At 39.8% G+C, this 19,407-nt stretch overlaps 2 long non-coding RNA genes across 2 annotated transcripts in view; one reads left to right on the top strand and one right to left on the bottom strand.

The window, feature by feature from the left end:
* Positions 1-17,501, top strand: part of LOC116584710 — a 47,115-nt gene extending 29,614 nt beyond the window's left edge. The window contains exon 3 of the long non-coding RNA XR_004283296.1: positions 16,107-17,501. This is a non-coding gene — a long non-coding RNA (uncharacterized LOC116584710). The remainder of the gene's footprint in view (positions 1-16,106) is intronic.
* Positions 1-19,407, bottom strand: part of LOC116584711 — a 69,431-nt gene that overhangs the window by 10,136 nt on the left and 39,888 nt on the right. The window lies entirely within an intron of this gene.

The raw sequence follows: 19,407 nt of genomic DNA, 5'->3' as shown, positions 1-19,407 counted from the left end.
AAAAAAGAAGGGGGGGCTATATTATTAAAAAATGTCAATGTCATAAAAGTCAAAGAAGGACCGTAGAAATGTTCTAGATTAAAAGAGTAAAAGGACACCACAACTAAATGCAATACTTTATCTTAAGATGGATCCTTCACTGGAAGAGAGAAAACGCTATAAATGATGTCAGAACTTCAGTCGACAAAACTGGCATGTGAATTCCAGATTAGATAAACAGTGTTATATCAGGATTAAATTTAAAGTTGATAACCATCCTATGATTGTGAAGAGAGTATCCCTATTGTTAGGAAAAACACAGAAGTATTCTGGAGAAGAGGGCCATGATTACTCTTAAATGGTACAGAGAAAAATGCGTGTGCATATATGTGCACACACATATATGTATGTATGCATCATAGACATACATATGTGTATGTGTGCATCACTTATACATATGTATGCATTATTAAAAGGAGAGTGAGAAATCAAATGAAAAGCAAGTGGGACAAAATACTAACAATAAGTGAATCCGGTTAAAGGATATATATTGCTGTTTCTTGTACTATTTATACTTGCAACTTTTCTGTAAATTTGAAATTATTTACAATTAAAAGTTTAAAATAAAACAAAATGAAAAGCCCTCTATTATTTCTCCACTGCCTGAGGATGTAATTAGATAATTGGCAACCTGGCTCTGACTCCTTTCTAACTAAAACTGTTACCATCCACCCCCCAATGCCCCAATTAGCAGGTTAGTGCTTCTCACTCCCCAAACACACCACAGCCTCCCGCCTTTGCTTATGCAGGTCCCTATGGCTGAAGTTTATTCTGTTCCTTTCCTTCTCAGAAAATCTTCACTTCCTTAACGTCCAGTTCCAAATTATCTCTCTCATAAAGTTCTCTGAAAACTCTTACAGAAAACTAGAGTGAAACAATGTACTTTGTTTAAAGTAAGAAACATGTAAAACGGTTGGCTCATTTCATTTTACAAAACTTTTTAAAGTTTACTTTTTTTTTTTAATATTTTATTTATTTATTTGACAGAGGGAGAGATCACAAGTAGGCAGAGGCAGATAGAGATTAGGGGGAGAGAGAGAGAGCAGAGAGCCCAATGCAGGGCTTGATCCCAGGACCCTGGGATCATGACCTGAGCCGAAGGCAGAGGCTTTAACACACTGAGCCACCCAGGCACCCCTAAAGTTTACTTTTTTAATTAATCTCTGCATCCAACGTGGGGCTCGAGCTCATTACCCCAAGATCAAGAGTCACATGGTCTTTCCCTGAGCCAGCCATGCACCCCATAAATATTTTAAACTTCATTAGTTGACTTATTTTTAAATATTATATTTATTTATTTGTTAGACAAGCAGGAGGAGTGCAGGCAGAAGGAGAAGCAGACTCCCCGCTGAGCAGGGAGCCTGATTTGGGACCTAATCCAGGGACATTGGGATTATGACCTGAGAGGAAGGCAGCTGCCCAGGCATCCCTGATTTTAAATTTTTCTTCATGATTCAATGTATATTGTTTCAAAGTCTTTGCTCAATAGGAAACGTGTATTTGAAATTTTCTACTATGTTTCTACTATGTTACAATATGTTATGCTATATTATAACCTTTCGTACATCCTATAAAATAGCATGCTGTATCATAATTATTTCTTCACCAATCACAGTGTGGGATGGGAACTATCTTATCTTCATACTCTCTCTAACATTTGGCAAGATGCCTAGGATGTAGTGGAGTCTAAAAAAATTGAATGTTTATTGTGTAAAATAACCTAATTGCCAAATATAATTTTAACATGCACATACACTCATCTCCCAAGTTTAACATCACTATCATCCTAGTAAAAAAATAGCAAACACTTAGCAAAAATGTTTTCACTGAACCTACTCCTTCCCATGAGCAATCTAATAAATAGAATTCACATTTCTCCTGTTCTCACCATAAAAATGACATGTAATGGGTGGGTGACTAAGGGCTATTGGTCTACACATAGTGAAGCCTTTTAACAGCAGATTTACATAGAACCAAATCTAGTTATGGTCAGAATTTGAAAATCCCACCAGACTCAAAGCAATTTGTAACAAAATTCATTTCAAGTCTATTTGTCTCTGGTTTCTTAGACTGTGTTTTACTTTTGCCTGTAAGTAAATTAGTCTATGAAGAAACATCAACATCTGTGTGGCTAGATTTGTCAGATGAATGCGTGTATTCGTTTGTCTCTGTGTTTAGAAAATAAGTAATTTTATATTTTAAATTTATCAGGACAATTATGTCAGTGGAAATTTAAATAAGCATTGTGGAGGTCTAAAAATTTTCCCTTCTTCCCTTATAGGTTGGCTGGTCTAATAATTAAATTGATCCTAGACAGATTAATGGAAGAAAAACAAACAAAATTATTTACATATAGGAGCCCCATAAAGGTATAAAGATTCAAAAGTCAGCCAAGTTCAAAAGGCAGCCTATAGAACATCCAGCGCTGAAGAAAGGGGGAAGAGTCTGGGATACCAAGGGAAGGAGGGCCATTCAGAGAAAGACAGAAGAGATGTCTAGAAAACAAAGATTGCCCTGTTATGCAGATAAGTTTCTTGGGTAAAACGTCCATCTATGGTAATAGCTCTCTTCCTGACATGGCCCCCTTTCCAATTTAAATTTAAGCTATTAACATGGAGGTAAAGAGATTTTGCTGAATCTGCTGGGTTTTGATTGCTTTCAGATCAGAATAATCCTCAAGGCCAAAGTGATGTATTTTGGGGTGACAAATTCTGCTTCCCTTCAGCACCACTCATGGGCTATATTTTCTAGAGAGTAAAGAAAAACAGTGCCTTCTAGGATTTAAATTAAAGTAAAAAAAAAAAAAATCATGGAGTGCCTGGGTGGCTCAGTTGTTAAGCATCTGCCTTTGGCTCAGGTCATGAATCCAAGGTCCTGGAGCCGAGTCCCGCATCGGGCTCCCTGTTCAGCCAGAAGACTTCTTCTCTCTCTCTCACTGCCCCGTTTGTGTTCCCTCTCTCGCTGTATCCTCTGCCAAATAAATAAAATCTTTAAAAAATAAAATAAATCAAAGTAAATTTACATTTTTACGGTCTGCAACCTACCGAAAATGACACATGCACAACTTCCCCAAAAACTAATTTAAATCTTAGCTAAGAGTATCCTAGCATACCAGTTGTTTCCTGGAATTTTTTTTTTTTTTAGATTATTTATTTATTTGAGAGAGAGAGATTGAGAGAGAGAAAGGAGATCAGGGGTGGGGGCAGTGGAAGGGGAGGGGTAGAGGAAGGGGGAGGGGAGGAGGAGGGGCAGAGGAAGAGTGGGGAGCCCCACCTGGGGCTCAATCCCAGAAGCTGAGATCATGACCTGAGCCCAAGGCAGATGCTCAACCAACTGAGCCACCCAGGTGCCCCTGTTCCCTGGAATTTTAACTAATATTTGAAGAGGTGGGAAGGGGTATTTTCCTTCTTTTTCTTAAAGAAACAGATAACTGTTAAGAATCTTTTTTTTTCTTACAAAGCTGGAATATCTTGAGTATTATTGTGTTTTATTGCAACATGAAGTCTATAGATTGTGATATTAAGTGTCTCAGACCACAGTCATTACAAATAAAAATCTTACTTCGTATTTCATTGAATCTCCCCTTCATATTACAATTTGTAGCATCTGATTTCTTTTCAGTATATCTACTCCTTTCATAAGTTAAAAACTAAAGATATTCTGCAAACAGAGCTTTTGAATTACAAAACTGAATGATTATATATATATATATATATATATATATATATATTTAAGATTTATTTATTTATTTATTTGACAGAGATCACAAGTAGGCAGAAGAAGCAGGCAGAGAGAGAGAGGAGGAAGCAGGCTCCCTGCTGAGCAGAGAGCCGGATGCGGGGCTCGATCCCAGAACCCTGGGATCATGACCTGAGCCCAAGGCAGAGGCCTTAATCCACTGAGCCACCCAGGCACCCCTCAATGATTATATATGACATAAGATTCTCTGATCTGCAATTAGGGACTAGGAAGAACATACTGTTGACTCAGAAAGGTTGAGAGGCTTGTATGTGATGACCCAGAATAAATCTAAACTCCTGGAGTTTTAATAATAAGCTACAGCACATTATTTTCTCTTTCCTTTCTTCACTTCACCTTTGCCCCACATATAACATGTAACTCAGAGAACTAGAGACGTCTTTCCTGGAAAAGAAGAGAATTAGATCAAACATAATTGCTATTGGCAAACACTGGAGGTCTTGGCTCCAGAGAGTAGAACCCGAGGGTCATAGGCATCACAACACCAACTCAGTATAAAGACTTTTCCAACATTAATAGCTACCTCATAACAGAATGGGCTGTTCTGGGAGAATCCAACTTCCCATCAGGGAAGCAAGTATTCGAGGAACAGCAGGTGACCATTGGCAAATCTACTGTTAAGAGGATTCTAATACTGGACCAGACACTGCTATAGTTCTAATGTTGGGGACTTAATGCTTATGATATTGTTGTCATTCCATCCAGTTCCTGTTATTATCAAAGTCTTGCCAGACATTTTGTCAGTATAGGTTAAAGTCGCTGGAAATGGTCACTGCACCAGACCTAAGTATCAGTTTCCTGCTCTAGAAAGTGAGAGCATTGATGAAATGATTTCTAGAATTCTGTCCACTACTAGCCAGATTCTGAACCCATAAGGAGGGGCCACTATGTTTTTACTTCACTAACTCTTTTTGGTTAACATCTAAGAAATTTAATGAATGCATGACATTTTTTTAACAACACATAATCTTTGGGAATCTGTTTATTTTCACTGATTCAATTTTAGTTATTTTGATTGGTTTTGTCTGTGGGAAAAGATAATATCACATAATTAAAATAATAAATAACCTTCCCAATAATTTATGTTTGTTAATCTTGTGATAGGACCTCCAGCTATTTTTTGCTAGAACTAACTAAAAATAGCACATAACTTGCAGCTCATGCAAGTTTTCACAATTTAAAAATCAAAGATAATGCTGCAACCAGAGTTCTTAAATTTCAAAGCTCAATGATTATATTTGATATAAGATCCTCTGATCTATAATTAGGGACAAATGAGGACATGTTGTTGACTCAAAAAGGTTGAGAATCTTATATATGATAACCCAGAGTAAATCCTAAATCCTTGAGTTGTAATAGCCACAGCACTATATACAAAATATATATATATATGGTATATATCACTTGCAGATTCCTGTGACCAGCATACCCCAGGCTGTTTGAGTAGAGAGACATGTCTTCTAGGATTTCCCATACCCTATTCTTTGGGATTGGATGACACCCATCCTCTGAGGTCTCTTAACACCTCATATAGGATCCTTTATCCCCTATTTGTGGGACTCTTAACTCCTCACCTGTGAAATTGCCCATACCCAGCAGGTATTAAAATGAAAGGCTCTGGGACCGAAGCTACACTTGTAAAGGGGTTAAAATGCAGCTTCTGACTCAAGAACATCCAGAGCAGTGGCATGTGCAGAAATTTCTGCAGAAACACCCCAACATCAGGCCATGTGAGCCAAACCCATGGACCATTAGGGCCAGTGATCACTCCTATGCTTGTCGACTTTTTTTTTTAATCAATTAATGCTCAAATATAATTCATCTTAGTTATCAATCCTTTAGCATGATTATTCTCCTACTATTCTTTGGATGAGTCCTCCATTCCTCCTCACTTGCTGAAACTTGCCATTATGCCCTCCATATGCTCCATATTCACCAAGCCCTCTTATATCATCCACTTCTCTAAAGAGTATTTTCACCTTCTTGCTCCAACTAAACCTGCAGACCCCACCTCTCCTGTGGACCTCTCATATTTGAGACCACAATTGTGGTTGTTTATTCTCACACACCAAGCAGAGGAGGAGTTGGTGTTTCATTGCCCCTATTGCCATTTCCAGACCCTTACTCTATTACACTCTTACAACCTTCTCCTCTGAGTCAGTGTCACACCCCCCAATAGTACCTCCTTTCCACCTCTTAGTAGCTTTCATCCATGGGCCTGCCATTTACTCTTTAGTCTCCTAGTAGTACTCCTCTCAATCCCAGTGATTTCAAAATTCAGAGTTGACCCATACGATAGTCTGGCCTCCAGGTCTCTATCTTCCCATCTCTAATGGCCTTAACTTCTCTTCATCTCAACTGCCCACTCTGGATCTTGTCATCATCTGCAATTGCTCCACTGTCAAAGTTACTGATTCAAGCATCCTGCTCTCTGACCATACCTGCCTCTCCTTCAGCTTGTCCTTCCCGCTAAGATTCTTCTGTACCTGACTTTGGATTTTAGTCCATTAACCTCTTTCATTTTCTACCAATCCATCAGTTCTCTTTTTCATGTTTTGTTTCCTTATCCAGGTAAAATCTCGTGGCCTATCATTTCAGTAACACCTTTGCCTGAATTTCCTAGCCCACAAACTCTGCATTTACCCTCTTTTCTCTCTCTCTCTCTCTCTCTCTCTATTTCTACACCAGAGCTGCCTTTTTGGAGAAAAGATTGGTGTCATTATGAATCCATGGTCACCAAACAAAGAGTTCCTCAACATTGCCTACCTAGCAAGCTTCCCGTTGTTCCCTGGACTCCCTCTCTACAACCCTCTGAAACTCTTCTCTCTCAACATGTACTACCCATCTCCCACCTCCCACACAAATCTCTTTACTCTCAGGGAAGAGACCAAAGCTATCTTACTTACCTTTCCAGTTTCATTTTATACTGTTCTTTTTCTTTCCAGCCACAATGGCCTTTTTTTAGTTTGTAAACTGTCTCTTTCACTAATACATTCTTTGCACATGGCCTTTTCCCACCCTAAATGGTTTTGCTTACCACTTTACTGGTTGATTCCTTTTCATCATTTAGACCAGTGTTGTCCTATAGAACTTTGTTCAGTGATGCAAAAATATTCTATACCTGTACTGTCCAATATAGTAGGCACTTGCCATGTGTGGCTATTGAGGATTTGAACGTGGCTAGTGTGACTAAAAAACTGAATTTTATATTTCATTTACTTTTAATTAATTTTAAATGAAATCATACACAGTTATCAATTACCAGTTCTGTTGGTATAGCTTTAGATTTTACTCAAGCCAAGCTTCCTAGGGCAGCCTTCTCTAAGTCCTCATCTGGGTTCAGAGTCTTCTCAATCATGGCCCTTCTCCTTTCCTGCAGTACCCATCTTAGTTTGTAACTACATATTGGCTGTGTGATTATTTGATTGTGACTGTATTTCCTCACCATAGTATCCCCAGCATCTTGCATAGCTCCTGGCACATCATAAATACTTTTCAATATAAGAAAGAATGAATGAACATTGCTGTGGAAGAAGAGAGGGTGCAGATTAAAACTGCTGCCAATCATTTTGGTGCATAATCTTCATGGTCCAAAGAAAGATGTTTAAACTCCTGGAGTCGAGGTGCCACTAAAGAGTCAACTGGACAACCCATCTCCTGGGTCAGCTGGCCAACACTGGTGCCAGCGGTTGAGTGGAGAGATAATACTGACTCATCGGTTAAAGGCACACTCCTGGCCCTTAAACTGTAAGTATTATCTCATTATCAACATCCTATCAAGTCACCAAGTGCCAAACCAGTATCTTCTTCCAGTAGAGCTATGAACCTGATAATGTATTCTGATGTACGTTGGCTGCTACTGATTTGTTGTAATTTTAAAAATACCAGTGTAATTTATTTGAAAGTAAAGCACATTATTTCAACACCTGATTTACTCAGTTTAACATATGGCTTATATCTAAATGTGTTTTTAAAAGATTATGCACCCTCAAATGGATAGAATTATAATTTCCCTTATTTAAGGGTAACATAATTAAACATAGGCATGCAATTTTTGTGGAAACAGATATATTACCAGAACATCCTAAAATATTCTGGCTGCATCTTGTATTGATATTTCCCACAGGAAAAAATAGGAAAAACATTAACCTCAAGGAAGTCCTTCCGTATCTAACACCAGAATTGTTCCAGTAACAAGTTTGAGAACTCCTTTCCCAGTCAAAAATTTTTGAGGACTCTCCATTTTATTGTAATTGAATTTTTAGTGTTCAGTTGAGTGAGAAAACATATAATGATAAGAGCTTCCATAAACCCAGTAATGTTCTAAAGTTAATAACTGCCACACTACTTCTTATCAAAAAATAAGAGCATAAACATATGCATATTATTTACTTATAATGTAAACAATGTGTATGATGGAAACACTCTTGCTATCCTAGTCTCATATCTCTACCATAGTCCATAGTCCTTAAGTGGGGAACCATTAGAAAGAATGTTAACCATATTTTGTTTTCATTATATATCTGGCTATTCAATATCTCAGAAACTGACCCAATAGTTAAAGCAGAAAATGGAATCACTGAACAGAGACAGTCTTAGGCAAAATACAAAATATTTTTTTGCTTATAATATGTATTTTTCACAAGGGAATTGTAGAAATTGGAGATATTCCAAGAGTTTATCTGAGCTGGTTCTCACAATGCAATAGAATTGTATCTAAATCATACATAACAGAAACCACTGGATGATGTAGGTGCATTCAGCAGTGAAACAATGCTATTTTATACTGGCTCTTAGCATATTCAGAAAAAAAAAAAAGTTTTCTTTCTCCAGTTATGACTATTGCCATTGAAAATTCTGAACTTCCAAGCTCCTTTGGTTTTAGCTCCACCATTTATACACGGGAGTTGAGGAGTACAAAAATCATTGTCTATTTCATAAGAGACCAGCTATCAGATCATTTCCTAGATAGCACCTGCCTTTTATGGATTTAAATCATACCTTAGCCACCAGGCATTGACTCATGATGTTTCTTCCACTCATTTTATGATACCACTTTATATCAATTTGATTTTTGCATGTAAATTTCCTCATTCTTAGAAGAACTTCATCCCTACCCTACCAGTTATGCTAAGCATAACATCAGTGATTCAAGAGAACAACATCCTGAAAATAGGCCCATTTCAGGAGCTTTTTTGGTTTTGTGAGATGGAACACTGTATTCACATTTCAAAAGAAACATACCTAGATGACAACCAAAAAACAAGCTTCCCTTGGACAATACTTACTAGGAGCCAGCTATTAAATGTTACTCCGTTTGTAGTTACTTTTCCTGTCTTCAAGCTCTAGTCCTAGAGCTTCTGATTTTACAATGCATCTTAAATGAGTCATAGTCAAACAGCTGCTCCTTTAAGACCAGATTTATTTAGGTGGTGCTGACTCTGAATTTCTGAATCATAAGCTCACCTCCTTCTTGATCGTGTAAACTCATGACACTCTGGTCCCTACCTTCCAGTCCTTCCTGATTTAAGCCTTCTATAAACAAATCCACTTTTGCCTACATCACAAAAAGTATGCACCTGAGTTTTGAAGACTTATACTTTATTGATGGACTTCTTTGCCTATTCATCCAACAAAATGCATGGTAGCAATGTGCATACTAGCAATTTGCCCAGATAGCAAAATGCATATTCATTTTAATTTCTATATAGCCGAGTTATGTGGCATGCCTCAGGGAAAGTTCTAAGCTATTCCTGGCTTATTTATATTGATTGGTAATTCAGAATCCTCTGTTAATTCAATGATGAATACTAGTCTGTCACATATCACAATTCATAAAAGCCTATTTCCCAGACTATTTTAGCATAATAGGTTCTCAATAAATACTTGCTGAATCAATGAATGAATCAATTTATAGTGTTGGATGGGAAAAACAAAGAATCAGATCTCTTTTCTGAAACCACAACATAAAATGTTGTAGGCCACGCTGCCTTCCCTGTATCTGTGGTACTCCTCTTTCCTAGCATCCCAGTGTGGAGTCAGCATGTCCCAGGAAAAGTGTTCAGTGCTTTGCATATGCTATACTGTGAAATATAAGTTGTCAATCTATTTGTCTGAAACAAAGTGAAATGTTCTTTAAGATACAAACTAAAATCAAAGACAACCTCTCAGTGTCCTCTTATGAGTGGTCCTACCACCACAACCATTTTGTCATCCCAGACTTTTCCACTCTTCTTTTGCCTCCTCTGACCAAAACCTGAGGCAACTCAGGAATTTTCTAGTCTTTCATATTTAAAAAAAAATTTGGGTTGCCTGGGTGACTCAGTCAATTAAGCATCTTCTTTAGGCTCAGGTCATGATCCCAGGGTCCTGGGATTGAGGTCCCACCCCCAACCCCCAGCCCCGCTCAGCGAGGAACCTGTTTCTCCCTCTCCCTCTGCCCCCCCCTACTCATGCTCTCTCTCTGTCTCTCAATTAAATAATCTTTAAAAGAAAAACTTTTAGCTTTAATAAAAACACAAGGAATATTCCTTCTTACTCTCTGAATAGCAATCTAAGCAAACCAAAGAAGGATTTCTAAAAAAAATATTGAAGCACACATAAGAATTTACATTATAGTCCAGAAGGTAATAATGGATTGAAAACATTATCAGTGTTTTATAGTATGGGGGAAACTATAAACAAAATCTCAGGTGGTGAAAAGAAAAAATAACCCAAATTGCACAACTTGAATTGCTGACTTTTTTAATATAGCTGGTCAACACTTTTTACCTCTTTATATTTTTATTTATTTATGAGAGGAGGAAAGAGAGAAAGAGAGAGTGAGCATGTGAGCAAGGAGGAGGAGCAGAAGGAAAGGGAGAAGCAGGCTTCCCGTTGAGCCAATGTGGGACTCTATCCCAGGACTCTGGGATCATGACCTGAGCCTAGGCACACGGTTAACTGACTGAGCCACACAGGTACCCCATTCATCTCATTTTAATTTATATATTATGATTTTCTTAAGCTACATTCTGTATTCAGTTGACATAAAGTAGCACATAGCTAGGAAATATTTTTTGCATTTTACATGTTAATATCTTTACCCTCACATAAATTTTGCATCTTTGAAAATAATTTGAATAACTTGGTAACTTATGATTAATGTATCAGACTGATATGTCTGTGTATGTATATATTCATCTTATTATAATCCATATGAGGTTAAAACAAACATATGTACAAATCCCAGCCAATGATCCATTTTCAGGGAATGCTGGACAAACCAAATTCTGGGTTGGCCAAAGAACTTAATCCCTTAGAGTTTTTTGGCTACCTAAGGTGTAAATGAATGTAAAAGTTTCTATCTGGAATTTCAGGGGCAATTAAAACTCTGAATAATTCTTTTCCCCTTGGCTGTATCTTTATTGGTTGGCAATTAACGACTTGGCTTTTGACCAACATAAGAAGAAATACTTTTTTCTCTTGTGATGACAGATGTCATTTTTCAGCTCTCAGATGCCAATGGGAACTGACCCTGACAGTCAAAAGCATTACAGTTTTGTACAGATAAAATCCTATTTAGTGGAGGAGCATTTTCCATTAGAAAATTCATTCTAACAAAAAAATAACTAGGAGCAATTTATTGTTCTTTTTACCATGAAAACAGCCCTGTGACTGGCCCTCATTCCAGGCCTTACCACGGTGACCTCTCTATTGTACTACCAACTCACCGAAGTGGTGATGGGACCCATGGGATTGATCTGTAGTGGTGACTAAGCATGCCTCAAATGTTTCCAAGTCTCCAAGGCTACCCCAAAGTTGTATGACAGTTTTAGTCAGCCTCGAGGGGAGGTCTGTCTGATCTCATCACCACCGGGCAAGAAAGGGTTTTATAATATCCATTTTCAGTATCTTTAAAAAGTATAAGCAAGGATTCATGAAATTTAGAAACTGGTTTCTAGGAAATTTAACCTCTCAAAATGTGGGCATTATCTAGTGATACAGTCATTCGCCAGCTGCTGCTGAATAAATACAGTAATACATACAGAAGATGAAGGACAATTTTGAATAAGTAGCACGGTACTCAGGACTAACAATAAGATTATTAAAGTTACACATCAGGGTGCCTAGGTGGCTCAGTGGGTTAAGCCTCTGCCTTTGACTCAGGTCATGATCTCAGTGTCCTGGGATCGAGTCCCACATCGGGCTCTCTGATGGGCAGGGAGCCTGCTTCCTCCTCTCTCTCTCTACCTGCCTCTCTGCCTACTTGTGATCTCTCTCTGTCAAATAAGTAAATAAATTCTTAAAAAAAAAGATTACACATCAGCCTACACAAAGCAACAATTTTCTTCCAAAAAGGTTTGATAAGTGTTCCTATCCAGTGAGGTATTTATTTTCAAGTGAAACCCGATTAAGAAGATGGGCTGCTGTACATAGCTCCTACAGAAATCAACATATACTTCTTCCTTGCCTCTGACAGCCCAGCCCAGTGGTGAGTGCACAGGAGTACCTGAATTGCATTTTGTACTGTTTGTACTAACATGGCATCGAGCTTCAGAAGTATCCACAGGTCTAGAGAGAGGAGGTCAGGCAACATTCTCCCTGTGTGGCTTGGTCGGCCCTCATTGTCAGGACCTGCCCAAAGTTTCACCAGAATCACCTATGACTCATACTTAGCATTCAATAGCAAGATGGAGTCGCCAACAATGAGGACTTGGCGGAGGGCCAGCCCATTGGTACTAAAGCCATGCCTGATACAACACAGTTCACTGGGCCAGACATTTATGGGAAATGGCTGACAGCTGCATAAACAAGGAGCTCCTTTTGGTAAGCTGCAGAGGAAGCAGGGTGGGCAGAAGACTGTCTTTAGGTATATGCTTCAAATGACTGTGTTGCCATGAGCTGCTAGAAAACAGCATTAGACTGAGACACCAGCATCTTTGGAAATGGGGTGGATCTCCTTCAGCAAAGGCGTTAGCAGAGAGAAAGAGGTAGAGTGTGTAGGCTCACAGAGCAAGCGAGAGGAAAGGCTCTATGTGGACCCATCAGGTGCAAGAGGCGGCTGGCCTGGTGCCTTCGGTTCCCTGCAGTTCCGCTTAAAGACGGTAGGAGCGCTGTGTATCCTACCCCCACCACCCAAACCACTCCACACTGAATTTTGAACCCTACTGAACAAGCAGAGCCTTGTGTTGGGCAGAAACCAAAAGACTCCAAAGAAGCTGAAAATGGAAGTCACTGGTAGAGCAATGCTGACAAAAACTGTGTAGTTAGGTGATCAGGGTGTGTGTGTGTGTGTGTGTGTGTGTCCCGCCCCTGCATGCCTAAAAGTGAGTCATTTGTTCAGCTTCGTTGAGGTTTTAAGGCAGTTTGGGTGTTTGAGACATATTTAGCATAGATAAGTTTAATGTAGCATCAGTAAGAATTACCAACTCTTTCCTTTGTGTGGCTTTTCAGAACAACAAAATGAGCTGGATACCGGCAAATAGCAGTCAGCTGAGGTAAGCAGCCATTCTAGGCGCAAATGCCCTTGTGCCAGGAAAACAAGAACGAGCATGAGTGAGAAGCAGGAAAATGAAATCCCACGAACACAGTTCTTGATTTATAGCTGTGAGACAATGCTTCCTTTTCTTGGACCCCAGGATCTGCAAACTGACTCACAGGATGGTGGGTGTGCAGTGGCCCCCCCAGAGAAGGCAGTGAGAGGAGTAGAATTACACCCCACTTTGCCTGCCTCTTTGTGCCCCTGGGTTGCTGCCAGGCCAATCCTAATCCCACAATATGTGGGAAGCCAAAGTGTTCAGACTGAATGGTAGGGTGTTAGACCTAAAGAGATTACTAGTAAAAAATTTCTGGAAGAAAAAAAAATTATTTTTTAAGCAGGAGTGAAAAAGGAGGTTTCTTTGTTGCTAGTTGGAAAGCTTTGCAACTATTGATTTATTAAGAAAAATCAGGACAGTTGGCACACAGCTTTGAGTTCACGGATTCATCTCTATCCCTTTCCAGGAAGGCCTATCGCTCTCAATTGGAGGCCCCGGGGTCTGTTCTTTAACAGAAGCTTTTGTGTTTTGGGGTCTTGTCTGAGCTGGACCCACACAGGATGAAAATGGTGAAAAACATTGAAAGGGGTGAAAAAGGTTGGCTCAGCTTCAATTGTCAGATTATGGTTCAAGATCATTTTCTTAGAGATAGTCAGTCTGCAGAAAGCCTTTGAGTAAAGGCAAATGAAAGGCTTGGGTCTAAAAACAGGCTTTTAAAAGTAGAAATAGAAACAGGTACTAGATAGTTGAGGGAAGAAAAAAAAAACAAAAAAAAAACCACGGACTAGCCAGAAGAGAAAGAGTAGGGAGAGAAGTAGACTCTGGGGGAGAAACTCTCTAAAGAAAACTAGGAGAGAACAGGATTTTGGCCTTTTGGCTTTATTTTCAGTAGGTACCTCACACAGTTCATTTAGTTCAAGGTGAGACAGGGCTCCCATGTTTTTTGGTCTGTTCCGCAAGTATGGGGAAGGGAGTGAACTATACCTAGTCTTTTCTCACCTCAATATCAGATGTATGTGAGATGGGGGCAGAGGTGGGAGGATTTATAAAGAGGCTGTGTAATCACTGGGAACTCCAGCTAATGGAACAGACTGGCCATGAGGGACTATATAGTTGAGTTCAATAATCCTTACTGACTGCGCCAGACCTTGAACTAGGCACTGGGATGCTCATATGAATAAGACATGCTTCCTGCAGCTGAGGATTTTACCATCAAAGGAGGACACAGATGAGAAAACTGAAAATTATGATTCCATACGTATTGGGATACAGGTGAGCACCAGGGGCACAGGGCCAAAGAAAAGGGGAATCTCTCCCAAATGAGAAAGTCCTGACCTCAGTCCCCACAGAACAGAACACACAGCTCACAAGAATCCTGTACAGCTTGGGACTTGAGCTGGTTCCAAGGGTATCACCACCTCCAGCTGTCTCATATCTTCTCTTTCTCTTTTCTCACTGGCTCCTACTTTAGTTCTCTCCAGTACTATACACATTCCATTCCAACTCAGCTATGCCCTCAAGCTGCTGGCTGAGCTTTTTCTTTTATTGCCAAAGCATAGTCTACATTTTCCTACATTTCCTTCCCATCCTTTCATTCTTATCCTAACCTTGATGGCAAGTTCTCACTCACACCATTCTATAGCAGCTTCCTTCTTAAACAAGAATCACTACGGATGCTTGGGTGGCTTAGAAGGTTAAGTGTCTGCCTTTGGCTCAGAGCATGATCCCAGGGTCCTGGGATCAAGTCCCACTTTGGGCTTTCTGCTTAGCAGGGAGCCTGCTTCTTCCTCTCCCTCTGCCCTCCCCCTGCTTGTGCTCTCTCTCTCTCTCTCTTTCTCTGACAAATAAATAAATAAAAATCTTTTTAAAAAAATCATCAGTCACATCCTTATTGCTAAATCCAGTGGCCCTCTTTGGTCTTGCACAGAGCTAAGTCTGGTAACTACCACCTACCTATTAAAATTCTTCTCTCCTTCAACCTCCCAGACCTCTCTGCCCTTTTTCTTCCCATATTTCTCCTTCCTTGTTTGCTTCATTGGCACCATCAGCTTCATTCCTGGACTGTGATTATCTTCCAAGAACCAGACAATTTAGGGTCACCGAGGAGTCTCATGTACAAAGCCTGATAATGAATCTGATAATGGGTTCCCTCTTGCATGCCCTAAGTGGTGGTGCTCCCCAGTAAACAGCTACTGGGAGCTCACCTGTGTCCAGTGTTCCAACTCTTCTCCATGCTGATGACACCCATATCTTTAACTCTAGCTTTGATCCTTACTTTATTTCTAGTCCAAAATTTCCAGTTGTATGTGAGTCAGGTCCACATCCAAGGTCATCTGTGTCTCTGAGTTCCTAGCACAATGCACTGCATACGCTGACTCCGGTTCCTGGTACATTGTTGTCTTCCAAGAAGCAGGCAATTTAGGGTCAACAGAGGAGTCTCCTGTACAAAGCCTGATAATGGATTCTTGTATCATCCACCTTGAGAGTGGTATTTCTGTCTCAGGTCCCTTCATTCTCTTCTCAGGGCCTCATTTGCCCTTGTGGCAAGTAGTTACTCATGGTAACCTTGATCTATCTGGTAGTTGACTGGCATTAGAACTGGCATACAAAGTGATTTATACTTCAGCTTCAACATGGGAAAAGTTGCAAAAACAGAAACAGATACCTGAAAGCTTCATTTTCCCGTGATCTTTAATCCCAAAACAACAGTTACAATGATAATAGCACTTGCTATATGCCAGGCACTGTGTTGTGCTAAGTACTACATATTTTCTTTCTGAAGCTTCTCAGAAACCTTGAAGGCAGAAACCATTTTATAGGGGAGGAAAAGGAATCTCAGGGAAGTTGAAGTAACTGGCTCAAGGCAAGTGACTGCAGGACGTGAAAGTGAACAACCACTTCACTCTACTTCACTCCAGTCCCTCGTGTCTACCGGATTCAGTTGGAGAGGGTGGAGTTGGTTCACACCTGGAACAACTGAGTGCCTGCTACATGCTAAGCATTGTGGGATATAAAGATTTTAAAAGATCAAGCCCATGATCTCAAGAAGCTTACAGTCTGGAGGAAAAGCAACAAGACGGGACTGATGCCTGGGAGATGAAATGAAACTTTCAGACGAAAGGGTTGTATTTCTACAAAGCACACACGGTTCAGTATTACAGGTCTCTGCCCTTGAAGAAGATTCCAGCTGCTGGAGTTTTGCCTATGTGATGTTTCAGATTTAGATTCCCTCCTCCTTGATCAGGCTCCTCTGTCTTTCTAAAGCTCATACTATACATATAATTTCCATTCAAATTCAAAATCTTTCTGATTATTGTAGTGAATGCAATGTTATTCAAGGATTTTTTTTTTCTGAAAGAGCACCTATCTGACATGCATTTTTAATTTTATGTGCAATATGCAAATGTCATCACTGTAGTTGTTAACTGCAGTACAGGATTGCAATTAACTATGGAGCTGTGCATTTTAGTTATATGCTAATGCTAATGAGATTTTCATAAAGCAAGTCCAATTACCAGCCCTATTTTTTAACTGCAAGAGCTAGTGTAAAGCAAAGGTGTTGACTTCCTTTGGAATAAATTACCCTTTGTCCTTGGCTCCTTCATCATATTCAATCATCCTAAAAAGTAACTCCTGCTACTTTGAATATTTTATCCTGCCTTGTTCTACAGTACAATATTAATGGAGACTGTTTAGATTGTTTAGAAACCAATTTACACTGCACAGGCAGGGGGAAAACTTCCTCCCAAAGTAAACTGCTCCAGCAGAGGAGCAGAGCTTTGAATAGTCAAAGTAAACAGGACCTAGAGGAGACTGAAGACTCAGACAGTGAATGAGCAAAAATAAACCACAAGAGAGCACATACAGTGTTACCTTGGAGTGAGGAAGCTGCATGCTGTGAATGGTTATTTAAACTCAGATTTATGATCAGATGTGTCACTGGCTGAGAAGAATAACCTTGGAAGGAGAGTCATTCATTCATTCATTATTCAAAGCACAGTTCTGGGGGCTTCTGTGTGCCAGATGCTGAACTAGGCATGGAGGGTTCAAGTAAAAATAAGATGAGGAGGGGAGGGTTACTTAGGGGTTAGAAGTGAAGGGGGTTTTCATGTTATATTTCTGTGTTAATTGATTCCTTTACAAAATGAAAGTGTTCATGAATTACTTGGGCAATTAAAACATGAGTACGGAAAAAGGCCTGCTTTTGGTGACCTTATGGTTAAACAGAAGGATACACATCACTCAGTATCATGCAAATACAAATCGAAACCACAATGACATACCATCTCAGACCAATGAACAAGTCAGGTAACGACAGATGTTGGCAAGGATGAAGAGAAAGGGGAACCCTCCTACACTGTTAGTGGGACTGCAAGCTGGTACAGCCACCCTGGAAAACAGTAGAGAGGTTCCTCAAAAAGTTGAAAATGGGGCTACCCTATGACCCAGCAATTGCAGTCCTGGGTATTTACCCCAAAGGTACAAAGGTAGTGATTCGAAAGAGCGCCTGCTTCCCAATGTTTATAGCAGCAATGTCCACAATCGCCAAACTATGGAAAGAGCCCAGATGTCTATCAACAGATGAATGGATAAAGAAGCTGTGCGAATATTTATCCATTCATCTGTTGATAGACATCTGGGCTCTTTCCATAGTTTGGCGAGATATATATATATACATACATATATATATATATATCTCATAGCCATCAAAAAGGAAATTCTGCCATTTGCAATGATGTGGATGGAACTAGAGGGTGTTAAGCTGAGTAGAATAAGTCAACCAGAGAGACACAATTATCATATGATCTCACTGATATGTGGAATTTAGGAAACAAAACAGAAGATCATCTGGGAAGAGAGGAAAAAATAAAACAAGATGAAAACAGAGGAGACAAACCATAAGAGACTCTTAATCGTAGGAAACAATCTGAGGGTTGCTGGAGTGGGGAGGGGTGGAGGGAGAGGTAACTGGGTGATGGACATTAAGGAGGGCATATGATTTAATGAGCACTGGGTATTATATAAGACTGATGAGTTATTGAACTCTACCTCTAAAATTAATGATACATTATATGTTAATTAATTGAATTTAAATTAAAGGATACAAACGTGTCAAATAATTTTGTAATAGAGGGTGTCACATGTTAAAATGCTTCTTTAGAGGGGGATAAATGAGGGAAAGGTCAGTTGGGAGAATGGAGGTCAAAGGGCACAAGAAGCTTCACAGATGACTAGGAGGTTCTTGGGTTGAGCCTTGAAGGTGAATGGGTTTGTATTTGTTAGAAGGTTGAGGTGGGAGGTCAGGCTAGAAAAGAGCAACAGGAAGAAAGCACAGAGATGTGAAACAGCCCAGACTACTATAAGCAATCAAGCTAACTGGAGTCACAGGGTGTGGGGAGGGCCAAGGGTGAAAGGTGAAGTTGGAAAGGAGCCACTGAGGGGTTTCAAGCAAGAGAATAAACAAATCATGTTTGTCTCTCAGAGTTGCCACTTGGGCAGCAAAGTGAAAGATGATGACAGGGCTGGGAGAGTTTAATCATCTACTCATACTTCCTTGTTGGCCACCCTTAGCAAGAACATTTCTCTACTCAGCTCAGACTCTGAGACAAATCATCCGATTGTATTTTCCTTCAAGAGGATGTTTTCAGGGGCGTCTGGGTGGCTCAGTGGGTTAAACCTCTGCCTTCAGCTCAGGTCATGATCTCAGGGTCCTGGGATCGAGTCCCACATCGGGCTCTCTGCTCAGCGGGGAGCCTGCTTCCCCCCCTTCCCCTGCCTGCCTCTCTGTCTCTCTCTGTTAAATAAATCAGTAAAATATTTAAAAAAAGAGGATGTTTTCAAAGTCCCTGTGGAAGGCTATCAAACAATAAGTGCTCTTTCTACTTTTAATATTTTCTCTAAGTCAGAAAGCAGAAAGAAAATACAGGAGGTAGGAATGAAAGCTTGATGATGTTGATGTATGGTTTTAGTATCTTTCCTCCTCTGGGTCAACTTCTAAACAAGGTAAAAGGAGCATAGAAACAAAAGCAACAAAAGAAGAACAAGAGGGAGAATAATAAGGATAGAGAGGATGATACAAATATTACGAAAA

This window comes from Mustela erminea, chromosome 2 (genome assembly GCF_009829155.1).
Source record: "Mustela erminea isolate mMusErm1 chromosome 2, mMusErm1.Pri, whole genome shotgun sequence".
Classification (NCBI taxonomy): domain Eukaryota; kingdom Metazoa; phylum Chordata; class Mammalia; order Carnivora; family Mustelidae; genus Mustela; species Mustela erminea.
This window is presented reverse-complemented; position numbering and strand designations above follow the sequence as displayed.